Raw genomic sequence first — 15189 nt, forward strand, 5'->3', positions numbered from 1 at the left:
TTTTTGGGGTGCTGTCAGGACGCTGTCCTTACAGCAGATCAGATGAGTCTTTGAGGACTGGAGTGGACACAGAACACTGGCCTAGCTAACGATTTCCCTATTAAATCAGCAGCAGCTGCACTGTCCCTGCTCTCACTAACACTGCAGCTTCAGATTGAATCTAAGATGGATGCTGTCCTTGCTTTTTGAATGGAGGTGGGAGGGTCTGGGAGAGAGGGTATGCTGCTGATTGGCTGGAATGTGTCTGCTGACTGTGAGGTACAGGGTCAAAGTTTGCTCAATGATGACGTATAGGGGGCTGACCGACCATCGGATATGTTCGCCCGCCGCTGCGAACGCAAACAAGCAATGTTCGCCGGGAACTGTTCGCCGGTGAATAGTTCGAGACATCTCTACCAACCATGTGAAGAGGTCAACATGGAAGCCAGGCGTCCTGTTCAGGACAACAGACAACACTATGTTTGAACTTAAATCCTGTTTAAAACAAACAAGAAAATAATAAAATAATAAAATGTAATTAGGGTCCTCAATCAGTCCTGTACAATGTTAACTGCACAAGACCTTTTGAAAAGGTAAGCCCACATGCGGTCCCCACCTAGTTTTAGTAAGAACTACACCAGGGCTGCCCAAAACCCAAGTAAAGCAAAATTATAACAGATAAAATACAATAAATTTTAAAAACTTTTTTTGGTGAATGAAGCGTAACACCGCATAATTGTATTTTATTCAAACAAATCTTTATATATATATATATATATATATATATATATATACACTCACCTAAAGAATTATTAGGAACACCATACTAATACGTTGTTGGACCCCCTTTTGCCTTCAGAACTGCCTTAATTCTACGTGGCATTGATTCAACAAGGTGCTGATAGCATTCTTTAGAAATGTTGGCCCATATTGATAGGATAGCATCTTGCAGTTGGAGATTTAAGGGATGCACATTCAGGGCTCGAAGCTCCCGTTCCACCACATCCCAAAGATGCTCTATTGGGTTGAGATCTGGTGACTGTGGGGGCCATTTTAGTACAGTGAACACATTGTCATGTTCAAGAAACCAATTTGAAATGATTTGAGCTTTGTGACATGGTGAATTATCCTGCTGGAAGTAGCCATCAGAGGATGTATACATGTTCTCATTCTGTTTACGCCAAATTCGGACTCTACCATTTGAATGTCTCAACAGAAATCGAGACTCATCAGACCAGGCAACATTTTTCCAGTCTTCAACAGTCCAATTTTGGTGAGCTCGTGCAAATTGTAGCCTCTTTTTCCTATTTGTAGTGGAGATGAGTGGTACCCGTTGGGGTCTTCTACTGTTGTAGCCCATCCGCCTCAAGATTGTGCGTGTTGTGGCTTCACAAATGCTTTGCTGCATACCTCGGTTGTAACGAGTGGTTATTTCAGTCAACGTTGCTCTTCTACCAGCTTGAATCAGTCGGCCCATTCTCCTCTGACCTCTAACATCCACAAGGCATTTTTGCCCACAGGACTGCCGCATACTGGATGTTTTTCCCTTTTCAGACCATTCTTTGTAAACCCTAGAAATGGTTGTGCGTGAAAATCCCAGTAACTGAGCAGATTGTGAAATACCTAGACCGGCCCGTCTAGGACCAACAACCATGCCACACTCAAAATTGCTTAAATCACCTTTCTTTCCCATTCTGACATTCAGTTTGGAGTTCAGGAGATTGTCTTGACCAGGACCACACCCCTAAATGCATTGAAGCAACTGCCATGTGATTGGTTGACTAGATAATTGCATTCATGAGAAATAGAACAGGTGTTTCTAATAATTCTTTAGGTGAGTGTATATACAGTACAGACCAAAAGTTTGGACACACCTTCTCATTCAAAGAGTTTGCTTTATTTTCATGACTATGAAGGCATCAAAACTATGAATTAACACATATGGAATTATATACATAACAAACAAGTGTTAAACAACTGAAAATATGTCATATTCTAGGTTCTTCAAAGTAGCCACCTTTTGCTTTGATTACTGCTTTGCACACTCTTGGCATTCTCTTGATGAGCTTCAAGAGGTAGTCCCCTGAAATGGTTTTCACTTCACAGGTGTGCCCTGTCAGGTTTAATAAGTGGGATTTCTTGCTTTATAAATGGGGTTGGGACCATCAGTTGCGTTGAGGAGAAGTCAGGTGGATACACAGCTGATAGTCCTACTGAATAGACTGTTAGAATTGGTATTATGGCAAGAAAAAAGCAGCTAAGTAAAGAAAAACGAGTGGCCATCATTACTTTAAGAAATGAAGGTCAGTCAGTCAGCCGAAAAATTGGGAAAACTTTGAAAGTAAGGGCTATTTGACCATGAAGGAGAGTGATGGGGTGCTGCGCCAGATGACCTGGCCTTCACAGTCACCGGACCTGAACCCAATCGAGATGGTTTGGGGTGAGCTGGACCGCAGAGTGAAGGCAAAAGAGCCAACAAGTGCTAAGCATCTCTGGGAACTCCTTCAAGACTGTTGGAAGACCATTTCAGAGGACTACCTCTTGAAGCTCATCAAGAGAATGCCAAGAGTGTGCAAAGCAGTAATCAAAGCAAAAGGTGGCTACTTTGAAGAACCGAGAATATGACATATTTTCAGTTGTTTAACACTTGTTGGTTATGTATATAATTCCATATGTGTTAATTCATAGTTTTGATGCCTTCATAGTCATGAAAATAAAGAAAACTCTTTGAATGAGAAGGTGTGTCCAAACTTTTGGTCTGTACTGTATATATTGACAATATATGATGAACAGAGCACATGCGCAAAAAATTAAGATGCACACCAGTTTAAGAGATTTCTAATACTCGATAGTTAATAAAGTCCAAGGGCGAATAAGTGGTCCATGCTGGCAGTGCTCAGCAGGATCAGGACAGACAGCAGCAGCAGGTAATTGTCAAGGGTATAGTATAAGGCCTAAACCTAGCTAGACCAAACTTAGCAGGAGCAGGACTGACTGCAGCAGATAAATGGTAAAGCATACATATAGCTGGGCCTAACTCAGCAGGAACAAAATAGACAGCAGCAGGGAAATGGTAACGCTGTAGTATAGGGCATACACATAGCTGGGCCTAACTCAGCAATATCAGGACAGATAGCAGCAGCTGGTAAATAGTAACGCTGTAGTATACTAAATTCACATAGCTGGGCCTAACTTAGTATTATCAGGACAGATAGCAGCAGCTGGAAAATGGTAACGCTGCAGTGTCAGGCGTACACATATTTGGGTCTAAATCAGCAGGAACAGAACAGACAGCAACAGGGAAATGGTAACTCTGTAGGACAAGGCCGACACATAACTCATCAATATCAGGACAGATAGCAGCAACAGACAGGGGCGTAGCTATAGGGGGTGCAGAGGTAGCAGTCGCTACCGGGCCCAGGAGCCTGAGGGGCCCAAAGACCCTTGTGCCACATAAGACACTGGCATTATAGAAAGTGCATACTGGTCAATTTACACCTCTGGCTGGAGGGAAGGGGTTAGGTCAAGAATTTGGCATGAGGGGTGCCCTTTCAATGTTTGCCTCATGCAGCAGGAACGATTTTTGCTCCCCTGCCCCTTGCCAACAAGCACTGAGGGACGGGGCCCAACCTGAACTCTTACACCAGGGCCCATGAGCTTTTAGCTACGCCTCTGGCAACAGATAAAGGTAAGGGTGGAGTATAAGGCTTACACATAACTCAAAATGATCAGGACAGACAGCAGCAGCAGGTACATGGTAATCGTCGAGTCTAAAGCCTACACATAGCTCGGCCTAACTCAACAGGAAGAGACAGCAGCAGGTTCTTTGTCTGCAGCAGGAATGTGTTCCCAGGAATGGGCCCCCACCAGACCTGGGAACACCAAATATAAACTTAGACACCTCTGACAGCAGCAGGTTCTTTGTTTGCAGCAGGAATGTGTTCCAAGGAATGGGCCCACACCAGACCTGGGCAACACCAAATATAAACTTAGACACCTCTGACAGCAGCAGGTTCTTTGTTTGCAGCAGGAATGTGTTACCAGGAATGGGCTCCCACCAGACCTGGGCAACACCAAAAATAAACTTAGACACCTCTTACAGCAGCAGGTTCGTTGTCTAAAGCAGAATGTGCTCCCATGCCTACAAAAAGTAATATTTTCCTTTGACAAAATTGTTTATCGATTGTATTTTAAGTTTGTACAGCCCACTATAAATTAGTACGACATTAGCTCCACACGCTGCTCGCACTGGTCTGCTCTCAGTTTCCATATCGGGCACATCGAGTCTAGAGAGAAGAACACTGCGGTAACGCTGCCTGCCGTGCCGTGTGCTGATTCCTCCAAGACAGAGGGCAGCAGGACTGGTGTGGTATAGCAGCGTCTCTCTCATCCTCCTGTCAAGAGGCATGGTTACCGCGGATCACACGACGCATACATGATCAGCGCCACGTACACGCCATGCTGCAGCCATCGGCAGCACCCAGCCGTCCTCTGCCTGTCAGAGCACAAAAGCCAGTGAGGAACCAGCTTGCCTCGGCCCGGGTGTGGAAGTGTCCCCGTCTCTGCCGCTGGGATCAGTTCCCCTCCCCTCGGTGATGACTCTGTCACGGTCCCCGGCTGCTGGTGGGGTCCTCGGTGGCTGCCTCCAGTGCACATCCCGGATCAACAATCGCAGGTCATGCTGCTGAATAAGCCTTTAGCTGCAAGGCTTGGCTAAACACGGGGGTTAGTGTCCCACAGCCCGTGGAAGACTTCACCAGGAAGGGGCTGACAGGCACAGGGGAGCACCTACACTGTCGTCCAGCAGAGCGGAGTTTGGAGTCTGTTTTGAAGGCACCATGTGTTCTCGAGTTACATTGAACAGCCGGTAAACTTACCCCAGAAAACGAATGCAGCTTTGCTTCATCTTTATGGACTTGACATAGAAATTAATATTCCTTTAAGTTCATGAAAAACGTACAGTAATCCGGTCCTATACAATGTAGATGTCTGGAGGGGGAGAATAATGCAGGGCTTCCAGGGAGACATGGGGTAGATAGATATATACATGTTGTCCATCATGCTATAATCTATCTCCCCCATCTCTCCCTGGAAGCCCTGAAATTTTCTCCCCCTCCAGACATCTGCATTGTAAAGGACCGGATTACTGTACGTTTTTCTGGAAATGACAGCATCAGATTTTCTATGTCAAGTCCACAAATATAATGAGAGCAACGGAGCGGGGCGCAGCATAGCATAGTGTAGCCTGACTTAGGGGGAAGTTGAAGGCAGTAAGGGGTTAAGGTATCTGGTAGGATAGGGGGTGGGCTAGGTATTCGCGGGCAATATATAAGCCTGGGGGAGGAGACACCTCCCACCAGCGTTCAGGGTTTTGTCACGGTTCAGGTTAGTCGCAGCATGGCGTCTGTTGAGGATTTAGTTTTGGCTGTGAGGGCAGCAGCGGACCGTCATGGTCAGGCATGGCTGCAGGATTGTTTGCGGGTGGCTTTAGCGGGTCCGACCGGGCCCCCAGCGGCACCTGTAGCTAGACCCAGGGCCAGGAGATAGGTGCCACCTGAGCGCCTGAGCCCTGAGGTGACCCCCCGGGTGCGGCGGCACTTAAGGAGCCCCGTTCGGGACCCTCTGCTGCAGCCGGCTAGGGGGTGAGGCGGTTAACCCCTGCCGCGCTGGCCTTGCGTTCTTCGTCCTCTGTGCTACGAAGGGGGAGGTGTTCCAGTGCGGTGTCTCCCTCTCCAGCGCGCTCTGGAGGGGAGCGAGCCGGCTGACGGATCTTACCGCAGCCTGTGGGTAGGGTCCGATCCGGGAGAGCGGTGGAGTGTGCGGCCTCATCGGTGGTTGGTGAGGGCCTTCCTGGGAGCGCAGCTGCGGTGAGGGAGCGAGTCGCGCCGCGGCCTGCATCCTCTGGCCGGCGGCAGTTTGCATCGGTTCAGCAAGGGAGCTCGAGGAGGGGAACAGCGACGCCGGTGGACAGGGGCGGTACTGCAGGCCAAGATTCTTCTCAAGCGCTGGCTGTGGACTCAGGATTCGCATCGCCCACAGTGCAGCATGGGGGTATGACAGCGGTGCCAGAGATGGATGCGGCTGCCGGTTTTCAGGCCGACGAGCCTGGGATGGCGGACATGTTTGAAGATGGTGGGTGTGCGCAAGGTCGGCGGCCATCAGGAGGTGGGCCTAGCTGCTTTGAGGACTGTGAGTTGCAGCCAGGCCAGGAGGACGCTAGCCGTGGTTCCCAGGACTACAGAGCCTTGGAAGAAGGTGAAGTGAGTCTAGACGAAGGGGAGGCGGACAGCGGCCTTGAGGTTTCTGCGGGTGCCGTTCCTTCTTCATCATCAGCGCAGAGCGGACCGTGGACGGGAGGACCTACAGGGCGGTCGGCGGCTGCTGGGAGGACGCCCCAGGGACAGCCAGGTGAGCGATCTTCGTGTCAGCGACAGGCCCATGTCCGGTCGAGTTCGGTGGGTGACTGGGGGGGGGGGGCTGTCTGGGTCTGAAGGTTTAGTGCGGGAGTTTATGTCGGGTATGTTATCGCTGGTGGCGCGCTTGGGTTCAGGGGCGTCCCCGGCAGCGGTGTGGGCGCCTGCGCCGGTGGTAGGCGGGGGAGTGTGTGCTAGGGCAGATGCCGTTGAGAGCACGCCGACTGTCACGGCGGGTGCTTTGGTGGGGAAGACGGCGGTGTGTGGGGGTAACAGAGGCAGGGCGGGGGAGGACGTCAGGATGGCGGACTCGGCGAAAGAGGAGGTATATGTTTGTTTTGATGGGCCTTTGGGGGCGCATTTGAAGGTTGAGGTCAGGGAAAGAATTTGGCAGGGGGAGTATGTTGAGATATTCTCGTTGCTGCCGTTGGAAAAGTTTAATTTGGAAAGGGGGAAGCCGGATGAAAGCAAAAAGGAGGAGGAGGAGAAGCGGCGCTATAGGTTGATTCCACGGATGTTTTTGAACTGGCTTCAGGCTTTTGCGATCTTTGCGAGTGTGGTGGGGGAGAAGGCGCCGGAGAGTTGTTCTGCCTTATTTTGCTACATGGATGCGATTGGGGAAGCATATAGGACGTATGGAGGGGTTGCATGGCTCCGCTATGATGAGCAGTTTAGACAGAGAAAAGCGGTGCGATCGAGTATCAGGTGGGACCACAAGGACATCGGCCTGTGCATGCGGCTTATGTCGGCTCCAAAAGGTGTTGGCCAGCCCTTTCGGTCCGGCGCCGGGGGTTCCTCGGCGTCAGAGGTCACTAGCAGGAATAGGAAGGGGTGCTGTTGGCAGTACAACGAGGGCTAATGTAGATATCTCGCCGATTGCAGGTTCAAGGGCGAATGTTCAGGTTGCGGGGGGTCCCACAGTTTGTCGTGGTGTTTTAAGCACGGAAAGGGCAGAGGATTTGAAGCTGCGCACAAGGGGGGCGACTCCCGTGATGGTGGCAGAGATGGTACCGTGGCTAGAGACATACCCAAATAGGGAGGCTGCGGAGTTGTTGTTGAGGGGTTTTAGGGACGGTTTTGTGATCCCGTGTGTGTCAGTTCAGGTAGAAGTTGCGGCTCGCAATCTGGCTTCTGCCTTGCAACGGCCTGAGGTGGTTGCGGAGAAGATTGGAAAAGAGGTGGCTGCGGGAGGATTGCAGGCCCGTTTGCTGAATGTCCTTTGCGGGATTTGTGGGTGTTCCCTCTGGGGCTGGTTCCTAAGAAGGAGCCGGGCAAGTTCAGGCCTATTCATCACCTGTCGTTTCCTGCGGGGTGTTCGGTTAATGACGGTATTAGCGACGAGTTATGTTCAGTGCCGTACACGTTTTGGTCAAGGGGCCTTGTTGGCGAAAACGGATATTGAGGCAACGTTTCGTTTATTGCCCATTCATCCGGATAGTTTTCATTTGCTGGGTTTTAAGTGGGAGGGGCAGTTTTACGTTGATTGTTGCTTGCCGATGGGTTGCGCTATTTCATGTTCACTGTTTGAAACGTTTAGTTCTTTTTTGGAATGGGTAGTTAAGCAGGAAGCTGGTTGGAATTCAGTGTTGCATTACCTTGATGATTTTTTATTTTTGGGACCGGCGGGATCAAGGGTTTGAACGGTTTTGTTGCGGACGATGGAAAGGGTGGCAGCCAGGTTTGGCGTGCCGCTGGCGCCCGAGAAAACTGAAGGGCCGGCTACGACACTCAAGTTTTTAGGGATTGTAATTGATAGTGTGGCAATGGAATGTCGCTTGCCTGACGATAAGGTGGCGGATTTGTTGAGTGAGGTGGTATCCCGGAGTAGGGCTAGGAAAGTGCAGTTGCGGTGGGTGCAGTCCGTCTTAGTCCGTCTTAGGAAAGTTGAATTTCGCTTGTAGGATCTTGCTGATGGGTCGGGTTTTTTGTAGACGCTTGGCCATGGCTACAGCGGGGGTCTCGGTACCTTTTCATTTCTTGTGGTTGTCAGCTGACGTGAGGGCAGACTTAGCAGTCTGGGAGCGTTTTTGGGGCAATTTCAATGGTCGGTCGGTATGGATGGAGGCGCCTGTTTCCAATGCTGATTTGGAACTGTTTACTGATGCTTCAGGATCATGCAGTTATGGAGCATTCTACCAGGGGCAGTGGAGTGCGGGTCCCTGGCCTGAGGAGTGGAAGGCGGCAGGTTGTTGGGCAATTTAGCTTTGTTGGAATTGTTCCCAATTGTTTTGGCAACGGAATTGTGGGGGGACTTGCTCACAAATAAACGGGTGCGATTTTGGTGCGATAATCTGGGTGTGGTGCAAGCAGTTAATAGTCAGTCGGCTAATTCCCCTCCAGTGTTGCGCCTGCTGCGTCATTTAGTCCTTAGGGGTTTGCGGTTGAACGCCTGTTTTGTAGCTGTGCATGTTCTTGGTGTTGACAATTCTATTGCTGACTCACTTTCTTGGTTTCAGTGGCATCGTTTTCGCAGGCTGGTGCCGGACGCTGATGCGAAGGGTCTGCCTTGTCCTCAGTGGCTCTGGCCTTGGGGTCTCCTCAGATCTGATCGGTCTGTGAGTAGGGGTACGTGGTCGGCATATGCATCTGTGTGGACTCAGTGGGAGCGGTTGATTGAGCAAGTGGGTGGTTGTGGGGAGGTGGAGGATTTTCATTCATTTGTTATTGTATTATGTGGGGGTGTTGTTCAGTTCAGGTGTGTCTTTTTCAGTAGCCTCCAAAAGGGTGGCGGCGGTTGCTTTTTGGTTGCGTTTGCGGGGTCGGCCAGATGTGTCTAGGAGTTTTTTGGTGCGCCAGGCCTTAAAAGGCTACCGGCGTAGTGTTAGGAGACGGAATTCTTGTCGGCCGGTTTTGTTTGCTGTGTTGCAAAAATTGTGGGAGCACGCTGGGGAGGTGTGTTCGTCTTGGTTTGAGGTGAGTTTGTTTAGAGTCGCTTTTTCTTTGGCTTTTTTGGTGCCTTTCGGGTCTCTGAGTTGGTGGCTAGTAGTCGGTTTGGTGGGGGCGGCCTATTACGTGAGGACATTTCCTTTGGTGACGGGGGCTGTGCTGTGTGTTGCGCAGGTCTAAGACTGACCAGGAGGGCAAAGGGGTGAGGATTGTGTTGCGCGCGTTGAGTGGGTCTGTCTTGTGTCCGATTAGGAGCGTGGGGGAATTTTTGAGGGTCAGGCCTAATGTTCCGGGTTCGTTATTGATGCATAGGAATGGTTCAGCGTTGCCCCGTTTTCGATTTGTGGCTGTATTTCGGAAATGTTTGTCATCCGCGGGTTACCCAGCTCAGGAGTTTGCGTCTCATTCTTTCAGGATTGGCGCGGCAACTGAGGTGGCTAGGTGGGGTTTGGGTGAGGAAGCTATCAAGCGGATAGGGAGGTGGGAATCGGCGTGTTACCGTTCATACATTCATCCTCACATGCTGTAATTTGTGGTTGTGATTGTTATTGCACTATTATCGTTGTTGCTGTTTTTCAGTTCAGCAAGTCTAACCTTCTTGTTTTTAGGTTCATCACCGTGCTTGGCGTGGATTCTTGAACATTCCTACGTTCATTGGGGAGCTTTGCGTGCTGATGTGCGGAGGAACGGAAGGCAATTGGGTTTCCGACCCGATGACTTGCAAGTTCGATGGATTGGTTTGCGGGGGCTCTTATGGGGTCGGGTGCTTCAGGAATTCCATGCTTCAGTTTCTTTTGACAGGGCACCGGATATTTTGGTGTTGCATGTGGGGGGCAACGATTTTGGGGTGCGTAGTTCTAGGGAAGTGATTCGGGATATAAAATTGGACTTGTTGCGGTTGTGGTGTGATTTTCCGGGGTTGTTGGTGGTGTGGTCGGGGGTGGTTGCTCGGAGGGTTTGGCGTTTTGCGCGATCGGTTGACCGGATTAATAAGACGAGGGCGAAGCTGAATAAGGAAGTGGGGCGCTTTGTGCTGCGTCATGGCGGTATAGTGGTGCGTCACAGAGAATTGGAGGCGGCTTCGCCTCAGTTCCTTAGGGATGACGGGGTTCATCTCAACGATATGGGTATTGACATGTGGGCTTTGGGGCTTCAGGAGGGCTTGGAGACGGCTTTGAGGGTGTGGCAGGACGCCCACAGGTGAGGTGTCACCTATGGTCGTTTTGTGGCAGGTTAACGGAGGGTCCTGGAAGGCAATGCAAGGCTTAATAGGTGCATGACAAGTTGGAGCGTGCATCGCATGAGGTTCGGTAAGCTGGTGGTTGGGGCCCCTGTTTGGCAAAATGGGCCCACAGGGGTAGATGGAAGAATTGGCGGATTTGGTGCCCTTTGGTCGGTGACCGCGGCCAAGGGTAAGGTGGTATGACAAGTGGAGGGGAAGAGTGATGAGAATGGCTTGCCTCGTTGCCTTCTAGGATCCTATTATTCTTTCTAGGTTCGGAATGTTGTTATATTTTGATATGCATTTTGATATGTTTTCTGTGTTCATTATTAACATTGGAAAGTTGGTGAATTACGGTATATACTGTTTAATAAATTGGGCCGAGTAGGCCTCTTTATCCAAGAAGGTATTCATGTGTCTTAATTTGGGTGGAAGGGTAGTCAGTGGAAAGGTACAGTGGATGACTGAAGTGATCTTCCATCCTATTAAGTCAGGCATAGCTGCATTCGTTTTGTGGGGTAAGTTTACCAGCAGTTCTATGTAACCCAGAACACATGTTGCCTTCAAAACAGACTACAAACTCCGCTCTGCTGGATGACAGTGTAGGTGCTCCCCGGTGCCTGTCAGACCCTCCTGGTGAAGTCTGCCCCAGGCTGTGTGACACTACCCCCCCCCCCCCCCCATGTGTAGCCAAGCCTCACAGCTAAAGGCCTATTCTGCAGCATGACCTGCGATCGATGATCAGGGCTGCGAACTGGAGGCAGCTGTCGAGGACCCCGTCAGCAGCCAGGGACCGTGACAGAGTCATCACAGAGGGGAGGGGACACTTCCACACCTGGGCCGAGGCAACCTGGTTCCTCACTGGCTTCTGTGCTCTGACGGGCAGAGGATGGCTGGGTGCTGCCGATGGCTGGAACCCGGCGTGTGTGTGGCGATGATCATGTATAGGTCGTGCGAGCATCGGTAACCATGACTCTTTACAGACAAAAGGAGGATAAGGGAGCCACTGCTAAACCACACCAGTCCTGCTGAGCTCTGGCTTGGAGGAATCAGCACACAGCACAGCAGGCTGCATTACTGCAGTGTTCTTCTCCAGACTCAATGTGCCTGATATGGAAACTGAGAGAAGATCGGTGTGGGCAGCGTGTGGAGCGCTGTGTGCCAATTGGTATCTTATAGGTCTATTTTCCAGTATGTGCAGCGTACTCAAGTTGTGTGTAATAGGTGTTTCTGGGTGATGTAGTGCAATGGACACTAACCTGGTACGTCTGACTCTCTGCAAGGGCAGGTGATGATAGAAAGTTCGTGACGCCAGTGCCAATTAAACGGTGGCACGCCGTTTGCTGATAGCAGGAATAAATGAGGAACCACGTGATGTTAAAACAGAACTCCAACTTTAGTAGGGCTGGTACATCAGTCTGCTTTTTTTTTATTTTTTTTATATATATATATATATATATATATATATATTGCAGTTGCCTGCCCGTGTGTGAGAGGCTGCAGGCTCAGTCACAGACAGTACTGTGTGCACACCATTCATACAGGGTGTAATACCTTGCAGATAAAAAAATATATATATTTAATATTTTTCTGTGATCTAATTACAGTTGCAAGCCAGTGTGTGTCAGGCCCACACAGACTGTATTGTGGCCACTGGCTAGGCCTCCATTCATACCGTTACAGGGTGTCACTCACTCAAATACCTTTCAGATAAAAAAAATTATATTTCATATTTTTCTGTGATCTAATCCCATTTGCAAGCCCGTGTGTGTCAGGCCCACACAGACTGTATTGTGGCCACTGGCTAGTGGCTAGGCCTCCACTTATACCGTTACAGGGTGTCACTCACTCACAAATACCTTGCAGATAAAAAAAAAATTATATTTAATATTTTTCTGTGATATAATCACATTTGCAAGCCCGTGTGTGTCAGGCCCACACAGACTGTATTGTGGCCACTGGCTAGTGGCTAGGCCTCATAGAAACATAGAAACATAGAATGTGTCGGCAGATAAGAACCATTTGGCCCATCTAGTCTGCCCAATATACTAAATACTATGGATAGCCCCTGGCCCTATCTTATATGAAGGATGGCCTTATGCCTATCCCATGCATGCTTAAACTCCTCCACTGTATTTGCAGCTACCACTTCTGCTGGAAGGCTATTCCATGCATCCACTACTCTCTCAGTAAAGTAATACTTCCTAATATTACTTTTAAACCTTTGCCCCTCTAATTTAAAACTATGTCCTCTTGTAGCAGTTTTTCTTCTTTTAAATATTCTTTCCTCTTTTACCTTGTTGATTCCCTTTATGTATTTAAAAGTTTCTATCATATCCCCTCTGTCTCGTCTTTCTTCCAAGCTATACATGTTAAGGTCCTTTAATCTTTCCTGGTAAGTTTTATCCTGCAATCCATGTACCAGTTTAGTAGCTCTTCTCTGAACTCTCTCCAAAGTATCAATATCCTTCTGGAGATATGGTCTCCATTACTGAGCACAATACTCCAAATGAGGTCTCACTAGTGCTCTGTAGAGCGGCATGAGCACCTCCCTCTTTCTACTGGTAATTCCTCTTGCTAAACAGCCAAGCATTCTGCTAGCATTTCCTGCTGCTCTGTGACATTGTCTGCCTACCTTTAAGTCTTCTGAAATAATGATCCCTAAATCCCTTTCCTCAGATACTGAGGTTAGGACTGTATCACTGATTTTATATTCTGCTCTTGGGTTTTTACGTCCCAGGTGCATTATCTTGCACTTATCATCATTAAATTTTAGTTGCCAGATTTTTGACCATTCCTCTAGTTTTCCTAAGTCCTTTTCCATTTGGTGTATTCCTCCAGGAACATCAACCCTGTTACAAATCTTTGTGTCATCAGCAAAAAGACACACCTTACTATTGAGGCCTTCTGCAATTTCGCTGATAAAGATATTAAACAATATGGGTCCCAGAACAGATCCCTGAGGTACCCCACTGGTAACAAGACCTTGGTCTGAATATACTCCATTGACTACAACCCTCTGTTGCCTGTCCCTCAGCCACTGCCTAATCCATTCAACAATATGGGAGTCCAAGCCCAATGACTGCACTTTATTGATAAGCCTTCTATGTGGGACAGTATCAAAAGCCTTACTAAAGTCTAGATAAGCGATGTCTACTGCACCTCTTCCATCTATTATTTTAGTCACCCAATCAAAAAAATCAATAAGATTAGTTTGACATGATCTCCCTGAAGTAAACCCATGCTGTTTTTCATCTTTCAATCCATGGGATTTTAGATGGTCCACAATCCTCTCCTTAAGTATGGTTTCCATTAATTTCCCCACTATTGATGTCAGGCTTACTGGCCTATAGTTGCCCGATTCCTCCCTACTACCTTTCTTGTGAATGGGCACAACATTTGCTAATTTCCAATCTTCTGGGACGACTCCTGTTGCCAGTGATTGGTTAAATAAATCTGTTAATGGTTTGCTAGTTCACCGCTGAGCTCTTTTAATAGCTTTGGGTGTATCCCATCAGGCCCCTGTGACTTATTTGTATTAATTTTAGACAGTTGACTTAGAATCTCTTCCTCTGTAAAGACACATGCGTCAAAAGATTCATTAGTCTTCTTTCCCAACTGAGGTCCTTCTCCTTCATTTTCCTTTGTAAAAACTGAACAGAAGTATTCATTGAGGCAGTCAGCTAGTTCTTTATCTTCTTCCATATACCTTCCTTCTTTAGTTTTTAATTTGGTAATTCCTTGTTTTAGTTTCCTTTTTACATTTATGTATCCGAAGAATGCCTTATCACCTTTTTTCCCTGATTGAGCTAATTTCTCTTCTGCCTGTGCTTTAGAAGCTCTTATACCGCTCTTCTGCCTCCACTTATACCGTTACAGGGTGTCACTCACAAATACCTCGCAGATAAATAAAAATTCTATTTAATATTTTTCTGTGATATAATCACAGTTGCAAGCCAGTATGTGTCAGGCCCACACAGACTGTATTGTGGCCACTGGCTAGTGGCTAGACCTCCACTTATACCGTTACAGGGTGTCACTCACTCACAAATACCTCGCAGATAAAAAAAAAATTCTATTTAATATTTTTCTGTGATATAATCACAGTTGCAAGCCAGTGTGTGTCAGGCCCACACAGACTGTATTGTGGCCACTGGCTAGTGGCTAGGCCTCCACTTATACCGTTACAGGGTGTCACTCACTCACAAATACCTCGCAGATAAATAAAAATTCTATTTAATATTTTTCTGTGATATAATCACATTTGCAAGCCAGTGTGTGTCAGGCCCACACAGACTGTACTGTGCCCACTGCCCACCACTTATATAGGGTGGCACAGTACCTTGCACGCATAGTAACACTTATCTAATAAAAAATGACAGGCAGAGGCAGGCCACGCCGCAGGGGCCGTCGTGTTCGTGGTGCTGTGATTTCCACTGGCCCTGCAATAATGCCCAGTGTTCAGAGGCCACGTACCCTGAACCCAAAAAATTCAGAGAAAATTGTTGACTGGCTTACACAGGACACCCAATCTTCAACAGCTTCCGCTAAGAACCTTGACGCACCATCCTCCTCCAGCTCAGCTTTGGTCACCTGCTCTCAAGTTATCACTCTCCCGCCCGCCGCCACCACCACCACTACCACCACAGCCACCACAGCCGCTTCACTTGATCCCTCAAAGGAGTTATT

The sequence above is a fragment of the Bufo bufo genome, chromosome 6 (genome assembly GCF_905171765.1).
Source record: "Bufo bufo chromosome 6, aBufBuf1.1, whole genome shotgun sequence".
Classification (NCBI taxonomy): domain Eukaryota; kingdom Metazoa; phylum Chordata; class Amphibia; order Anura; family Bufonidae; genus Bufo; species Bufo bufo.